Below are 18,900 nucleotides of genomic sequence, written 5' to 3'. Positions count from 1 at the left end.
TAAGTCTGAAGCCACCGTCTACGCAACATCTGCCGCTACTCCTATCCAGTTGATGAAGGGATGCTGATAGTCCGGGCCTAATACCACAGACCTCGCAGCCAAGCGTAACTTCTAAAGACCTGAGGCCCCAACCAAGCCACTTGCCGGGTATGGGGTACACAACGGTCCAACACGCTCTCAGAGGCCGCCGCCGCCAACTGCCATCATTCCATCTTCAGAGCTGTACTGACGCATCATCCTTGGCCGGTCTAGCTGCCGTCGACGCCACCATGGCGCCCAACGTCACCACCTCCCTGCGTGTGAACCGCTGAGCACGTCGCGGTCGCCGCCGGTACACCTCAGCACCATGCTGCCAAGTACCACCAGTCGACATAGCTTGAAGTCTCAGGAAGATCTATCGTGCGTAGCACCTGCCGACCAGGCATGACAAAGCGTAGCACCTGTCAGCCAGGCAAGACTTGACATCTCCACTGAAGCTTCGTGCAAGACGAAGCCGCTCCACCTCCTACCTATGACTTCCCGCACTGCTCCACAAACGATGCTCCAAAGAGAGAAACGACACCGCATTGCCGCCATCATCCGATCTAGAAAACCAGATCCTAGGGTTTCCTCGGAGCAGCACAAGTGGGTCGACAATAGTTACAAGACGATGCCTTCATCAAGGTAACGGCACAGAGTGCCGCCATCGTCCGCTGTCGGGTTGGTTTTCACCGGCAACTATGTCTCCCTGACTCGCAGTCGGGACTAGATTACACGTCTCGAAATCCGATCACCCAGCCTTAGGCCGACCACCTCCGACGTAGGAGATGACCACCACCGCCATAATCCTTGTGAAGCGATGCAGACCCGGAGTGCTTCAATGAGCCGTCGCCGAATCCGATGAGATGCAGCGGTTTGAGGACGTAACTGCAACCGCCAGCCTAGACCCGAAGGTCTTAGATCGAGCCCGGGACGCGCCCCGGCGGCCGCTGCCGCCATCTCCTACTAATCCTGCTGGGTGTAGCCAAGCCCCCCGTTGCGCCCCGGCTGCAGCCAAGCCCCCCGTTGCGCCCTGGCCGCCGCTGCCCGCCATCCTCGTCGCAAGGAGATCCAAGTCAGGCTACCGCCGCCTCAGATCTCGGGACGCCAGAGTAGGTCCGCCGCCGCCGCGTCACAGGGCCTTCGCCAAGCGATGTTGCTGGCGGAGGCGAAAGGAGGGAAATGCGCAGGGAGTCGAGGGGAAGTTGGGTGGTGGCCGCACGGGGTCGGGGACAGGTTTGTGCCACTACTGGACTCACACTCTATGCCGACGGCCACGGCCGTCGGCATAGGCCTCTTGCCGTCGGCTTAGCTCTATGCCGACAGCTGCCGTCGGCATATCCCCGTCGGCATAGATTACATCAGCGTAGTCTTGTTAGACCGTCGGCATAGAAAAGCCGTCGGCATAGGCAACTATGCCAACGGCCGCCGTACGGTCGTCGGCATAGAATCGCCGTCGGCAGTGATTTTCATGTGACGGCAACGAACGGCGCCGTCAAACGTGCTGACAAGCCACGGGCTGCCACATGGCAGAGGCAAGCCGTCGGCATACCTCTGCCACGTGGCAGCCTCTGGGAGGTCACGGCGGCAGGTCTATGCCGACGGATTGGCCGTCGGCATAGACCTGCCACGTGGCAGTCACTGGGCTGTCATGGGAATATTGCCGTCGGCATAGATCTATTCTGTTTTGTTTTTATTTTCTCTGTTTTTTATTTTTTATTCATTTTGACAGCATTTCAAAGCAGAAAATATAGGATAATGCAGAAATATGACAGTTCATCATGTAAAGATACTCAAGATCATCATCATCATCTAAACATACTCAAGTTCATCATCTAAAGATCATCATCATCATGACAACATACTAAAGATCATCATGTAAAGAAGATAAGGTATCATCATCACGACGGCCACATGCACGGGTATCATCATATACATCAGGCAAGACCCCCGCCGCCGAAACCACCACTGCCAAGACCACCACCGCCAAAAGCACTGCCGCCAGAACCACCACCGCCAAGACCACCTCTTCCAAAACCGCCACCTCCAAGACCAGGACCACTCTGCCAGATCCCCCGTGCGACACTGAAAGTGCAACTATCCCTGGGTGGTTTTTGTAATGAGTAACAACATATAGCTCATTGAACTAATGCCATTTCAAGATAAATATTTCAGGAAAGTTCAATGATTGGCATGGCATGGATAAGGATTGTGGACCCCTCAAAATGATAAGGACAAAAGATTGGCTCAAGCTCTAAAGTCCAAGACTCTACATTTTATATTTTAGTGATCCAAGATCACATTGAGTCTATAGGAAAGCCAATACTATTAAAAGGGGATGAGGTGTTGCTTAATGGCTTGCTTGCTCAAAATGCTTAGTGATATGCTCCAAAGCCCTCAACCACTTTCTCATATCCACATATGTCCCAAACCAAAAGTCAAACTCGGCCCCACCGATTTGATCCATCCGGCGCCACCGAGTTCATTTGACATAGCCACAGCCAGAAACCCTAGTCACTTCGGTCTCACCGATAGGGATCTCGGTCTCACCGAGATGGGATTGCAAACTCTCAGTTTCCCTTCGTAACATTTCGGTCTAGCCGAGATGAGCGATCGGTCCCACCGAGTCTGTAATGCAAACTCTTTGTTTCCTTTTCGTAACGCTTCGGTCCCACCGAGATGAGCGAATCGGTCCCACCAAGTTTGCCTGACCAACTCTCTGGTTAGCTTATTACCAAAGTCGGTCTGATCGAGTTTGTGTAATCACTCAAACCGTTATGCCCTAACCCTAATGATATCGGTCCCACCGAGTTGACATGTCGGTCCCACCAAAATTGCCTAACGGTCACATTATGTACTGAATCGGTCCGACCGAGTTTTCTGATTCGGTCCCACCGAGTTTGGTATATTGTGTGTAATGGTTAGATTTTCTGTGGAGGCTATATATACCCCTCCACCCTCTACTCATTCATGGGGGAAGCCATTAGAACATGCCTACACTTCCAACATTCATTTTTTGAGAGAGAGCCACCTACTCATGTGTTGAGACCAAGATATTCCATTCCTACCATATGAATCTTGATCTCTAGCCTTCCCCAAGTTGCTTTCCACTCAAATTAGCTTTCCACCAGATCCAATCCTATGAGAGTGAGTTGAGTGTTGGGGAGACTATCATTTGAAGCACAAGAGCAAGGAGTTCATCATCAACACACCATCCATTACCTTTTGGAGAGTGGTGTCTCCTAGATTGGTTAGGTGTCACTTGGGAGCCTCCAACAAGATTGTGGAGTTGAACCAAGGAGTTTGTAAGGGCAGGAGATCGCCTACTTCGTGAAGATCTATCCTAGTGAGGCAAGCCCTTCGTGGGCGATGGCCATGGTGGGATAGACAAGGTTTCTTCTTTGTGGACCCTTCATGGGTGGAGCCCTCCATGGACAAGCGCAACCGTTACCCTTCGTGGGTTGAAGTCTCCATCAACGTGGATGTACAATAGCACCACCTATCAGAACCACGCCAAAAACATTTGTGTCTCCTATTGTGTTTGCACTCTCCAAACCCTTCCCTTTACATTCTTGCAAGTTGCATGCTTTACTTTTCGCTGCTTATATACTAATTGCATGCTTGCTTGAATTGTATCATGATTGCTTGACTTGTGCTAAGTTGCTAAAAAGAGCCAAGAACTAAAATTGGGAAAAGGTTAAGTTTTTATTTGGTCAAGTAGTCTAATCACCCCCCTCTAGACATAGTTTCGATCCTACAATTGGTATCAGAGCTTTGGTCTCCATTTGCTTTGATTTCCATAGCTTTTGGTGATCATAGCCTTGGTTTCACAACCTAGGAGAGTATGGCGTCTAGTGAGGGAAATTACCACCGCAGAGGTCCTTACTTTGATGGTACTAATTTTGCTAGTTGGAAGCGAAAATGCATATTTTTGGACATAACCCCGTTGTTTGGGCTATTGTGTGTATTGGCTTGCAAGGTGAATTCTTCGATGGGAGAGAACTGAACCGTGAAGCTACTGCGGAAGAGTTGAAGATGCTGCAATACAATGCTCAAGCTTGTGATATCCTCTTCAACAGATTGTGCCCCGAAGAATTCAACAAGATCACCCGCCTTGAGAATGCAAAGGAAATTTGAGATACTTTGATTGATATGCACGAAGGTACCGACTCCGTCAAGGAATCCAAATTGGATGTGCTTCAGAGTCAACTTGACAAGTTCAAAATGAAGGATGGTGAAGGTGTCGCTGAAATGTACTCTAGGCTTGCTCTCATCACAAATGAGATTGCCGGCTTAGGAAGTGAAGAGATGACCGATAAATTCATCATCAAGAAGATCCTAAGAGCCTTGGATGGAAAATATGATACCGTGTGCACATTGATCCAAATGATGCCCAATTACTAAGATCTCAAGCCAACAGAAGTCATTGGAAGAATTGTTGCTCATGAGATGTCACTCAAGGATAATGAGGAGCTTCACAACAAGTCAAGTGGTGCTTACAAAGCCTCATGTGATGCTCCTACATCATCAAGTGAGAAATAAGCCTTCAATGAGGAATTGAGATTAATGGTGAAAAACTTCAACAAGTTCTACAAAAGTAGAAGCAAGGAAACAGGCTCCAAGTCAAGGTCCTACAATGACAAAAGATCTTCGAGTCGTGAACGTAATTGCTACAATTGTGGAAGACCCGAACACTACTCCAATGAGTGTACGGCTCCTTACAAAAGGAGAGAAGAGTGACCTAAAAGAAGAAGTAGAAGATAAGAATCACTACCAAGAGAAAGAGGAGTAGAGATGATCGTTATGAACGAAGAACCTCCCGGAGAAGCAAGGATTCAGAAAGAAATGACAAATCATCAAAGAGCTACACAAAGCGAAGACATCAAGCTCATGTTGGTGAATGGGTATCCGGCTCCGACTCCGACCATCACTCCAAGAGAAGCTATCACTACGACTCCGAATATACTCAAGATGAAGGTGTCGCCGGTCTAGCACTTGTGTCAACCAACTCCTACGACATTTTTGACTCACCAAATGAAGGAATTGGAAGATGCTTCATGGCTAAAGGCCCAAAGGTATTGAGGGAGTCCTGGACTAAGGGGTCCTTGGACAGCCGAACTATATACTTTGGCCGGACTATTGCACTATGAAGATACAAGATAGAAGACTTCGTCCCATGTCCGGGTGGGACTCTCCTTTGCGTGGAAGGCAAGCTTGGCGATTCGGATATGTAGATTCCCTTCTCTGTAACCGACTTTGTGTAACCCTAGCCCCCTCCGCTGTCTATATAAACCGGAGGGTTTAGTCCGTAGGACCAAGAACGACAATCATAATCATAGGCTAGCTTCTAGGGTTAGCCTCATCGATCTCGTGGTAGATCAACTCTTGTAATACTCATATCATGAAGATCAATCTAGCAGGAAGTAGGATATTACCTCCATAGAGAGGGCCCGAATCTGGGTAAACATCGTGTCCCCCGCCTCCTGTTACCATTAGCCTTAGACGCACAGTTTGGGACCCCCTACCCGAGATCCGCCGGTTTTGACACCGACATTGGTGCTTTCATTGAGAGTTCCGCTGTGTCGTCGCCATAAGGCTTGATGGCTCCTTCAATCATCTACAACGATGCGATCCAGGGTGAGGTTTTACTCCCCGGACAAATCTTCGTATTCGATGGCTTCGCACTGCGGGCCAAATCGCTTGGCCGCCTGGAGCAGATCGATAGCTACACCCCTGGCCGTCAGGTCAGGTTTGGAAATTTGAATTACACTGCCGACATCCACGGAGACTTGATCTTCGACGGATTCGAGCCCATGAGAGGTGCGCCCTACGACCGCGATGAGCATGACTTAGATCTGCCATCAGGCGGCAATCAAGAGATCACACCTGCGGCTGCCCTAGCTCTAAATCCGGAGCAGATCGTGCCATCCGAGGACGGGTGGATGGACCCCGCCACGGAGGCCGCACACTCAGCGGTGATAGAGTCCAACACCGATCTCACTTCCAAAGAGATCTGCGTCATCGGACCCTCGGACTCGTCTCCGCCATGGGTTTCGAACCGCGTACATCCGCACCCATCATACCTAACTGGGCGCCGATCATGGAGTTTAGCTCCGCGAATATATTTCAGCATTCACCCTTGGGCGATATACTAAATTCTTGAAGTCCCTCTCCCTGTCAGAGGACTCTCCGCCGAAGTATGTCCGGCTTGAGTGGGAAGCGGACGATGAATAATTTCACCACCCACCCACCACCCACTTGGTAGCCACTATCAACGACTTGACGACATGCTAGACTTCGACTCTGAAGACATCGACGGTATGGACGACGATGCGGGAGAAGAAGAGGAACAACCGCCCATAGGGCGCTGGACAGCCACCTCGTCACATGACATTTACATGGTGGATACCCCCAAAGAAGATAATGGCAAGGACAAAAAGGATACATGTGAGGACAAACCTCCCGAAAAGAAGTCGAAGCACCGATGTCAGCGGCGCCACTCTAAACCACGCCATAGCAAAAACAGTGATACCGGCACCGAAGACAATAGCAATCTGGACGATGCTGAAGACAATGAAGACGACCCCACCCAGCCTGGATTCGAACATGCCGGACAGGGGGACGGGCAAGCCAGCCATGATGAATAGGCCACGAATGAAAAGTCGGAGGAGGAAAACTACATGCCCCCCTTCGAGGATGAGGTGAGCCTCGGCTATGATGAATTAACCGTGCCTGAGGATCCCGCCGAGCAGGAACGCTTCAAGTGACGGCTTATAGCCACTACGAAAAGCCTGAAGAAGAAGCAGCAACAACTTCAAGTTGATCAAGATCTGCTAGCTGATAGATGGACTGAAGTCCTGGCAGCTGAGGAATATGGACTCGAACGCCCAAACAAAAGCTACCTGAGGCAGAAGTTGTTACCCTAATTCGAGGACGAGGCACTAACATAGGATGCGGCTGACCGACCACCCCGTGGTCGAGATAAAGTGGCGTATCAGCCCGAACACCAGCCCGCACCATGTCGCCGAACAACTAAAAATACCAAGGCCCGGGGCTACATGCATGACCAGCGAGACGAACTGGAAAACAAAGTAGGACAGCCAAGATCAATCTACGGATCACGGGGGCATGCCTCAACACGCGGCGATGACCGTCACACCGGATACACTACATACAAATCCACCCGAGCCGAATACAACAGACCAACTACATCTGAACTGCATCGTGAAGTGGCTCGACACAGAGGCGCTGCACACCCCCTATGCTTCACGGATGAAGTAATGGAACATGAGTTCCCTGAAGGGTTTAAACCCGTAAACATCGAATTATACGATGGGACAACAGACCCCGCGGTGTGGATTGGAGACTTCTTTCTCCACATTCATATGGCCCACGGTGATGATCTCCACGCCATCAAGTACCTCCCACTAAAACTCAAGGGACCAGCTCGACACTGGTTGAATAGTCTGCCCGAAAAATCCATTGGCAGTTGGGAGAACCTAGAAGACGCATTTCTTGACAACTTCCAGGGCACTCATTTACGACCACCGGACGCTGATGACTTAAGTCATATAACCCAACAGCCCAGAGAGTCAGCCAGGAAACTCTGGACTAGGTTCTTAACTAAAAAGAACCAGATTGTCGACTGTCCAGATGCCGAAGCCCTAGCGGCCTTTAAACATAACATCCGCGACGAATGGCTAGCCCGACACCTTGGCCAAGAGAAGCCGAAATCCATGGCAGCCCTCATAACACTCATGACCCACTTTTGCGTGGGCGAGGATAGCTGGTTAGCCCATAGTGGCGGCACGTCAGGAAAGCCTGGCGTCTCAGATACCAGAGACAGCAACGGCAAACCCTGACACAACAGACTCAAGCATCGAAATAATAGTGGTAATGCCAAAGACACGGCCGTCAATGCCGGATTCAGTGGCTCCAAGTCCGGTCAGCGGAAGAAGCCATTCAAAAGAAATAATCCGAGTCCGTCCAGTTTGGACCGCATCCTATATCGTCCATGTCAAATCCATGGCACCCCCGATAAATGAGCCAACCACACCAACAGAGAGTGCTGGGTGTTCAAACAGGCCGGCAAGTTAAATGCCGAAAATACAAAGGGGCTGCTAGCGATGACGACGAGGAGCCCCGGCCACCGAACACAGGGGGACAGAAGAAATTTCCTCCCCAAGTTAAAACGGTGAATATGATATACGCCACCCATATCCCCAAGTGGGAACGGAAGCACGCACTAAGGGACGTCTACACGATGGAGCCAGTCGCCCCAAAATTCAACCCATGGTCTTCCTGTCCGATCACCTTCGATCGCAGAGAACATCTGACCAGTATTCGTCATGGCGGTTCAGCCGCACTCGTCCTTGACCCTATAATCGACGGATTCCACCTCACAAGAGTCCTCATGGAGGGTGACAGTAGCCTGAACCTGCTTTATCAGGATACAATGCGTAAAATGGGTATTGATCCTCAAGGATCAAACCTACCAAAACCACCTTCAAAGGTGTCACACCAGGTGTAGGGGCCCGTTACACAGGCTCAATCACACTGGAAGTGGTCTTCGGATCCCCGGATAACTTCCGAAGCGAGGAGTTAATCTTCGACATCGTCCCTTTTCGTAGTGGTTACCACGCACTGCTTGGACGAACCGCATTTGCTCGATTCAATGTGGTGCCACACTATGCCTATCTCAAGCTCAAGATGCCCGGACCCCGCGGTGTCATAACAGTCAACGGATACACGGAGCGCTCCCTCCGCACTGAGGAGCACACCGCAGCAGAAGCACAGAGCGGCCTTTCTAGGCAGAACCTCAATTCGGCAATAAGGCCTCCGGACAATCTTAAACAAGTCTGAACTGCTCTGCAACAGAACCAGCCGGCTCGCCCAGAGCGCACCTAGCAATTTGGTCTCCATTCTAGTCCCAGTCAAGTGGCGCAATTTGTGCCACACGTACATAACTACGCACTTAAAATACCATGGGCATCGATGGAGGCACAGCTAGACGGCGGTCCACAATGCGGCTCAACCGCCCCAGGATCCGCTCACCTTTACACTTTTCTTCTCCTTTTCAGGTCTCCTCTTCTTGAGGCTTCGTTTCTGATAACATTGAAAGTGCAACTATCCCTGGGTGGTTTTGGTAATTCCTAACAACATATAGCTCACTGAGCTAATGCTATTTAAAGATAAATATTTCAGGAAAGTTCAATGATTGGCATGGCATGGATGAGAAAAGTGGATCCCTCAAAATGCTAAGGACACAAGGATTGGCTCAAAGCTTAAAGCACAAGACTCTACATTTTCTACTTTGGTGATCCAAGATCACATTGAGTCTATAGGAAAAGCCAATACTATCAAGGAGGGATGAGGTGTTGCTTAATGAGGTTCTTGCTCAAAATGCTTAGTGATATGCTCCAAAGCCCTCAAATACTTTCTCACATCCACCTATGACCCAAACCAAAAGTCAAACTCGGCCCCACCGAATCTTTCTATCTGGCGCCACCGAGTTCAGATGTCATAGCCACTGCCACAAACCCTAGTCAAATCGGTCTCACCAATAGGGATCTCGGTCTCACCGAGATGGGGTTGTAATCTCTCTATTTTCCTTCGTAACGTTTCGGTCCAACCGAGATGAGTAATTGGTCCCACCGAGATTGCAATGCAAACTTTTTGTTTCCATTTCGTTATGTTTCGGTCCAACCAAGATGAGTGAATCGGTCCCACTAAGTTTGACTGACCAACTCTCTAGTTAACTTATTACCAAAATCGGTCCCACCGAGTGTGTGTAATCGGTCTCACCAAGATTACGTTATGCCCTAACCCTAACCATATCGGTCCCACCAAGTTGACATGTCGGTCCCACCGAAAACCCTAACGGTCACATTATTTGCTAAATCGGTCTGACTGAGTTTCAGGATTCGGTCCCACCGAGATTGGTAAGTTGTGTGTAACGGTTAGATTTTGTGTGGAGGATATTGTCGGTATCAAAACCGGCGGATCTCGGGTAGGGGGTCTGATGCGGAGCATCCTTCGGTCATCCCCATGGACCTTCCGTCACCTCACCAAGCACCAAGAGGACCCATGACTAGAGCATGAACTCGAGCTCTCGAGACCGAGGTGACTTCTCTCCTTAGTGATATATCATATGACCCTCTCGAGACATGGCTACTACCTCAGACGGAAACTCTGTGTGTGATCAGGTACAACGCTGAACAAGAAGCGACAGGCGTCAACTCTCTGGACAGCCCGGAACTTCCGGCCCCTGGAATGTCCGGCCCACCCGGAGCTTCCGGCCTCCTTCGACATCGACCAACCCGGGCATGCCAACTCTCTGCTTAGCCCGGAACCTGCCCGGAACCTGGCCCGGACCTTCCGACCACCGGAACTTCCGGCCTGCCTGGACCCTCCGCCCCCCGGACGCCAGCCCAGCTTCACCCGTGCCAACTTTCGGCTTAGGCCGGACCTTGCCCGGAACCTCTGGCGCCCGGAACTTCCGGCCTAGCCCGGAACTTCCGGCCCTGCCTGCGCGCAGCCACTTGGGCCGAAGCCCATGTACCCTTCCACCTCGTAACTTATATACACTCACTCATCCCGTACGTTTTAGGGTTAGCGTTGATTTAGCTCAAATCAGAGATAGAGCCTCGCTCATCCATCAGATCTCCTCTTCGTGAGAGACCGCGGCCTCCTCGGAGAAGATCCACTTGGATTCAAGACCCCTCTACGGGAAGATCCCCTCGCGGATTCAAGACCTCCTCATGGAGAAGATCGGTTCCCTTTATATCCTTACCTTTGTTGATTGTGGATCATATGTATCTCTTTGTGTTCGGTGATCTAGCACTCGTGTGATTGATTCTATGTCGGTTTCGTGATTCCTCTCATTCTCCCCATGTTTTTCCCCCGAATTCTTCTGCGTGTTCTTCGTGATTCCCCGTAGGATCCGCTCCAACGTGAAAGATCGTCACCATAGGGTTTCGCCCTACATCATCTTGGTATCATGAGCCACGTTGATCACGTTTTTGGAGCCGCTAACCCGTGTTTTCTAGCTTGATTTTGTTGTTTTCGTCCTAAATCCGAAAATTCCCCACCAAAAATAGCCCCAAATTTTTTTGTGATTTGTTGGTGAGTTGAGATTTTGTTGGATTTGATCCATGGATTTGCTTTGCTTCGAGTGGATCTAGCTTCCCTGCCCTTCCTCCCTTCTATTTTCTTCTTTTCTCCCTCGGATTTGGGTTTTTCCCCAAGTTTTTCCGCCCAAATCCGCGATCCCGAAGTCTCTGTTCTTGGCAGATTCCTGACCCCCGGAACTTCCGGCCTTGCCCGGAACTTCCGGCCCCCGGACCTTTCGGTCATCCCCGGAACCTCCGGACCCCGGACCTTCCGTCTTGCCCGGAACTTCCGGCCTAGACAGAAAGGTCGCGCATCTTTGGCGACTCCCATTTCTTCGGCAACTCCGACCACGGTGCAGCGGCATCTTCGCCAATGTACTGAAGACCGTGCATCACATCATCGTCCACATTCGCATCCATTTGGAACTTTTAACCGTAAGCAAGGACGGTAATCTCGTCGACATCTTTGTCCAAACCTTGCCATTGCATTGATAAACATCATAGCCATCTTTTGCGTTGCTTACCCATCGAGACTAGCCATTGAGCATTGCAGGCAACGTGACTTGTGCACATTAGTGATCATACTCCATAGCATACATACCATACCACCGTGGTGCATATCTTGGGATCCACTTGTGTGTCACAAAGTTGTCATAGCATACGCAATTGTTATCTTGGTTCGTGAGTTTTGCATGAGAAAAGAGCTCAAAAGTGAAAGAGCCACCCAAGCTTTTAAGCATAGAGGAAAGATAAGCAAAGAGCTTATAAGCAAGAACCATAGCATCATACAACATTAAGATTGTCATATTGGATCATCTTGGATCATCGCACCGAAATATCATACATATAGCATACTTGGAATAGAGATCGTTGCATTTTTGCCTAGTAGGTTGTGCACAAGTTTGCGTATCCGCCTATTGTGCAATCGTGCTAGCGTCTCTCTAGTATTGTGCAACAAGAGCATTTTCGTGGTTTCCACATTTTGGCTCACTTTTGGATTGCACAATCCCATTTATCTATTTGCGTGTGTGTTTCCGTGTACCCATACTTGCTTGGTCTACTTGTTGCATTTGCAAATTTGTGAATCTTTTTCAACATTATTGAAGCTCACTTACTATTGCATCAAATTTTGTGCCACCATCCTAACCAAGCTCCACCATAAGCTTTTACATGTGTAGGTGTGAGAACCGACAAGAATTGGTACCAACAGTGCTATTTCATTGTACGCATTTGAGTGAACATGATTCATCTTCAACTTCGGTCAAGGTACATTTGGTACACATCCTTTTCCTTCTACCACTTACAATTTGCTTGGAATGATGGATAGGCCAAGTTATTCTACCACTCCACCTCTCATCGAGAACGACGATGACATGACATCATTTGTCACCAAGAGCCACCTATTTGGAGCTCAAAAGGCATTGCACCAAGAACAACAAGCAATGAGGGACTACTTCGACAACAAATTCGACGCTCACAAGCAAGAGAATGATGCAAGAATGGACGAGATCCACGCCTTCATGAGGAACCGGCGCCCTTCCATTTCTTCATCCTCAAGACGGAGCCGCTCAAGCCGACACTCCGACGACACCTTCTCCGACTCAATTACACCGTCATCGAACACTCTTTGACGAGCTGCGCGTCAAGACCGGCATGCATCTCGGAACCCGCTACATGACAAGCATTCACAAGAGCAAGTCAATGAGAAAATCCCTCGTCCTCAATCAAACCAAGTCGCTTTTGCACAAGCTCAAGAACGACAACGACTACGACACCAAGAAGAAGAGCGAGCGCGCCTACACCAAGAGGAACAAGACGCTGAGGCTCAACGTCTTCAACAACAACAATGAGAAGCACAAGCTCTTGAGGCGCAACGTGCTCTTCAAGATTCGAGCCGAGCCATTGCCAACCGCAATCGCGAGTGGTGCAATCAAGAGGAAGCCCTTCGAGAAGAAATCCAAGAGAGGAACTACCAATCGTGCGTGCAACGTCAAGCTCTACAAGCTCCTCCACAAGCTCGTCAAGCTCTACCTCAACCTCAAGTTCAACAAGAGCAAGTTGATCATGGACTTCATCCACGACAAGAGCAACATGAGGATGATTACCCTCCACGTCAAGGGCGTCATTATCACCATCGCCAACAACACAATGAAGAGCAACACTATGGCAAGCTCAAGTTCACAATGCCCAAGTTCACTGGAAGCAATGATCCGGAAGAGTACCTCTCATGGGCATTGAAGGTCGACAAAATTTTCCGCTTGCACAAGTATGAGGAAGAGAAGAAGATCGCTATGGCATCACTTGAGTTCCAAGACTATGTGCTCATATAGTGGGAACAAGTACTTGAACGCCGTCAAGCAAGAGGTGAACCACCAATCACCACTTGGGCTCAAATGAAGGATGTCATGCGGGCACGCTTTGTACCAACATACTACAACCGCGATCTCTTCAAGAAGCTACAACTCCTCAAGCAAGGAACAAAGAGTGTTGAAGAATACTACAAGGAAATGGAGATAGCCATGATTCGAGCCAATGTCACGGAAGATGATGAGCAAACAATGGCAAGATTCTTGAAAGGACTCAATCATCCCATCAAGAAGATCGTCGACTTCCAACTCTACTCCAACCTCATTGAGCTCGTGCATCAAGCTACAAAGGCGGAACGTCAAGTGCAACATGACCTCAAGTACACCAAGTACTCATCCAAGATCTACGGCTTCTCCAACATCCAAGCTTCAACGACTCCTCCAACATCTACATCAACCAAACCTTCTCCAAGCAACGACGACACGTCAAGTTACAAGAAAACTTCGGCAAGTTCAAGTCATCTTCCTCCTACTACAAGCAACTTCAAGCCGCGTGCTTCATCATCTACTCCAACCGATGAAACCGTCAAAACGAGCTCCTTCAAGTGTTTCACTTGCGGCGGCCGAGGCCACAAGTCCTTCCAATGCATGAACAAGCTCACCATGATCCTCAACGACGACGGCACATATGACTCAATGAGTGAAGAGGAGATGGAAGCCCTTGAGCAAGTGGCCATGCACTGGCGCGTGAACGGGGATGAAGATGATCAAGTCTTTTGTGATGAGGATTCGAGCCCCGCTCTCGTTGTCTCCAAAGTCTTAACACTTCAACATCAACAAGAAGAAGACCAACGATGCCACATCTTCCACACTACGGCCGACATCAATGGAAGGTCCGTAAAGGTCATCATCAATGGAGGTAGTTGCCACAACTTGGCAAGTGAAGAACTATGCTCCAAGCTTCAATTGGTCAAGAGGAAGCACCCACACCCCTACAAGGTTCAATGGCTAAGTGACTCCGGCACTATACGAGTCGAGCATACAATCCAAGTCTCCTTCAAAATTGGTGCTTATGAGGACACTTTGGAGTGTGATGTGGTCCCAATGACAGTTTGCCACCTCCTTCTTGGTCGACCATGGCAATTCGACCGCGGTGTCATCCACAATGGGCGCACAAATCACTATAGCTTCAAAATGAAAGGGAAGGAATATGTGCTACGACCTATGTCTCCTAGTCAAGTGATAGCCGACAAGCAAACCACCAATCATGGAGAGAAGAGTGAAAAAGTGATCCACCCAAAAGTGAGTGAGAGCCACAAGCCAAATTTGAGCGCCTCTTCGCCTAGAGAGAAAAACCTCATCCTATTTGCCACCAAAAGTGAGATGAGAGAGGTGTGTGAGAACCCATCGAGTGTGATGCACTTTGTCCTTGTGTGCAAAGATGGAGAGCCAACAACTAACACCTCTCACGAGCTACCTTTAGTGTTTCAATCTCTTTTGCAGGAATTCCAAGATGTTTTCCCCGATGAGCTACCTCCGGGTCTACCTCCACTACGAGGCATTGAGCATCGAATCGACCTCATCCCCGGAGCGCCACTTCCAAACAAAGCTCCATACCGTGTCAATCCCGAAGAAACCAAGGAGATTCAACGGCAAGTACAACAACTCATCGACAACGGTCATGTACGTGAAAGCTTAAGCCCTTGTGCCGTTCCCGTTATACTTGTGCCTAAACCCGATGGAAGTTTCCTCTTGTGTTCCGATTGTAGATCCATAAATGCCATTACCGTTCGATATAGGCATCCCATTCCTCGCTTAGATGATATGCTTGATGAACTTAGTGGAGCCATCTTTTTCTCAAAAATTGATCTTAAAAGCGGCTATTATCAAATCCGCATTCAAGAAGGTGATGAATGGAAAACCGCTTTCAAAACCAAATTTGGCTTATATGAGTGGTTAGTGATGCCTATGGGTTTGTCGGAAGCACCCGGTACTTTCGTGCGTCTTATGCATCATGTGCTTAGACATTACATTGGAGTCTTCGTTGTGGTTTACTTTGATGATATTCTTGTGTTTGGCAAAACTATGAAAGAGCATATTAATCATGTTAAATCTGTTTTGCAAACCCTTCGCAAGGAAAGCCTTTATGCAAACTTGAAAAAATGCACGTTTGGCGTTGACAAAGTTGTTTTCTTGGGTTTTGTTGTCTCTTCCAAGGGTGTCCATGTTGATGAAACTAAGATCAAGGCAATCAAAACTTGGCCGCAACCCACCAATTTGCAACAAATGCGTAGTTTTCTTGGTCTTGCAGGATTTTATCGCCGCTTTGTGAAAAACTTTAGCACAATTGCCACTCCTTTACATGCTTTGAGTAAGAAGAATGCTCCTTTTGTTTGGGGATCTTTGCAATCCACCGCTTTTGATGAGCTCAAGTATTTGCTTACTCATGCTCCGATTCTTGCTTTGCCCAATTTTGACAAAACTTTTAAGGTTTATTGTGATGCAAGTGGTACCGGAATTGGTGGAGTTTTGATGCAAGAAAAACGAGCCATTGCTTATTTTAGTGAAAAACTCTCCGGTGCTCAACTTAATTATCCCATCTATGACAAAGAATTATATGCTTTAGTACATGTGCTACATGTTTGGGAACATTACCTTAGACCTCATGAAGTTTGTCATCCATACCGATCATGAAACGCTTAAGTACTTAAAAGATCAAACTAAGTTGAACAAGCGTCATGCCAAATGGAGTGAATTTATTCAATCTTTTCCTTATGTGATCAAGTACATTAAGGGTAAGGAAAATGTAGTTGCGGATGCACTTTCACGCATATGCACACTTGTCACTCAACTTGAGTTGAATGTTATTGGTTTTGAGCATATAAAAGACTTGCATGAGCATGATCCTTCTTTTGCTACTCTTTATGCTAAGTGTTTGACGCACACGTCTTGGGAGCGATACTACATAAAGGATGATTATCTTATGAGAGCTAACAAACTTTGCATTCCCGAGTCTTCTCTTCGTTTGCTACTTTTGCAAGAGGCTCATGGAGGCGAACTCATGGGACACTTTGGACGCGACAAGACTTTCGCCACGCTCTCCAAAAACTACTTTTGGCCCAAGATGTTCTGTGACGTCTCACGCTTCACCAACCGTTGCTCTACATGTCGCAAAGCTAAGTCTAAAGCTCAATCCCATGGTCTTTACATGCCTCTTCCTATTCCTTATCAACCTTGGGAAGACATTATCATGAATTTTGTACTTGGTTTGCCTAGAACTCAAAATGGCAAGGATTCCGTCTTTGTTGTTGTGGACCAATTTTCTAAGATGGCACATTTCATTCCTTGCAACAAGATAGACGATGCTTCACATATTGCCAATCTCTTTTGTAGGGAAATCTTGCGACTCCATGGAATGCCAAAGACGATTGTCTCGGACCACGACGTCAAGTTCTTGAGTTACTTTTGGAAGACCCTATGCGCCAAGCTCGGCATCAAGCTATTGTTCTCTTCGGCATACCATCCTCAAACCGACGGCCAAACGGAGGTGACGAACCGTACACTCTCCACTCTACTTCGCGTGTTGATCAAGAAGAACATCAAGGAGTGGGAGGCGTGTCTACCTATCGCCGAGTACGCCTACAACCGTGCAAGACATTCGACGACCGGCAAGTCCCCCTTCGAGGTCGTCTACGGCTTCAACCCGTTGTCTCCATTGGACATTCTACCTCTTCCTCTACAAGAGCGCACCAACCTTGATGCAAGTGCCCGTGCAAGCTACATCAAGAAGATGCATGAAGATACAAGGCACACTACCAAGCGCCAAGTACAACGACTAGCGACTAAGCTCAACGTCAACAAGCATCCCATGATATTCAACATTGGAGACCTCATGTGGCTACACCTTCGCAAGGACCGCTTCCCCAACGAACGCAAGTCCAAGCTTCTCCCTCGAGCCGACAGACCCTTCAAGGTGCTAACACGCTACAACAACAATGCTTACAAGATCGATCTCCCACGCGACAAGTACAACGTGAGCGACATCTTCAACATCTCCGATCTCTCCCCGTACCATGGTGATGAGGATCTCGATCCGAGGTCGGATCTTTTACAAGGGGGGGGGGGGAGATGATGCGGAGCATCCTTCGGTCATCCCCATGGACCTTCCGTCGCATCACCAAGCACCAAGAGGACCCATGAATAGAGCACGAACTCGAGCTCTCGAGACAGAGGTGACTTCTCTCCTTAGTGATATATCATATGACCCTCTCGAGACATGGCTACTACCTCAGATGGAAACTCTGTGTGTGATCAGGTACAACGCTGAAGAAGAAGCGACAGGCGTCAACTCTCTGGATAGCCCGGAACTTCCGGCCCCCGGAACGTCCCGCCCACCCGGAGCTTCCGGCCTCCTTCAACATCGACCAGCCCGGGCATGCCAACTCTCTGCTTAGCCCGGAACCTGCCCGAAACCTGGCCCGGACCTTCCGGCCTGCCCGGACCCTCCGGCCCCCGGACGCCAGCCCAGCTTCACCCGTGCCAACTTTCAGCTTAGGCCGGACCTTGCCCGGAACCTCCGGCGCCCGGAACTTCCCGCCTAGCCCGGAACTTCCGGCCCTTCCTGCGCGCAGCCACTTGGGCCGAAGCCCATGTACCCTTCCGCCCCGTAACTTATATATACTCACTCATCCCGTATGTTTTAGGGTTAGCGTTGATTTAGCTCAAATCAGAGATAGTGCCTCGCTCATCCATCGGATCTCCTCTTCGTGAGAGACCGAGGCCTCCTCGGAGAAGATCCACTTGGATTCAAGACCCTTCTATGGGAAGATCCCCTCGCGGATTCAAGACCTCCTCACGGAGAAGACCGGTTCCCTTTGTATCCTTACCTTTGTTGATTGTGGATCATATGTATCTCTTTGTGTTCGGTGATCTAGCACTCGTGTGATTGATTCTATGTCGGTTTCGTGATTCCTCTCGTTCTCCTCGTGTTTTTCCCCCGAGTTCTTCCTCGTGTTCTTCGTGATTCCCCATAGGATCCGCTCCAACGTGAAAGATTGTCACCATAGGGTTTCGCCCTACATCAAGGTCCCGAACTGTGCGTCTAAGGCTAATGGTAACAGGAGACTGGGGACACGATGTTTACCCAGGATCGGGCCCTCTCGATGGAGGTAATACCCTACTTCCTGCTTGATTGATCTTGATGATATGAGTATTACAATAGTTGATCTACCACGAGATCATAGAGGCTAAACCCTAGAAGCTAGATTATGATTATAATTTTCTTGTTCTACAGACTAAAACCCTCCGGTTTATATAGACACCGGAGGGGGCTAGGGTTACACAGAGTCGGTTACAGAGAAGGATTTCTATCATCGGGATCACCAAGCTTGCCTTCCACGCAAAGGAGAGTCCCATTCGGACACGGGATGAAGTCTTCAATCTTGTAGATTCATAGTCCAACAGTC

This window comes from Triticum aestivum, chromosome 3B (genome assembly GCF_018294505.1).
Source record: "Triticum aestivum cultivar Chinese Spring chromosome 3B, IWGSC CS RefSeq v2.1, whole genome shotgun sequence".
In the NCBI taxonomy this organism is placed as follows: domain Eukaryota; kingdom Viridiplantae; phylum Streptophyta; class Magnoliopsida; order Poales; family Poaceae; genus Triticum; species Triticum aestivum.
The sequence above is the reverse complement of the archived record's forward strand: the minus strand, read 5'-3'. Positions refer to the sequence as shown.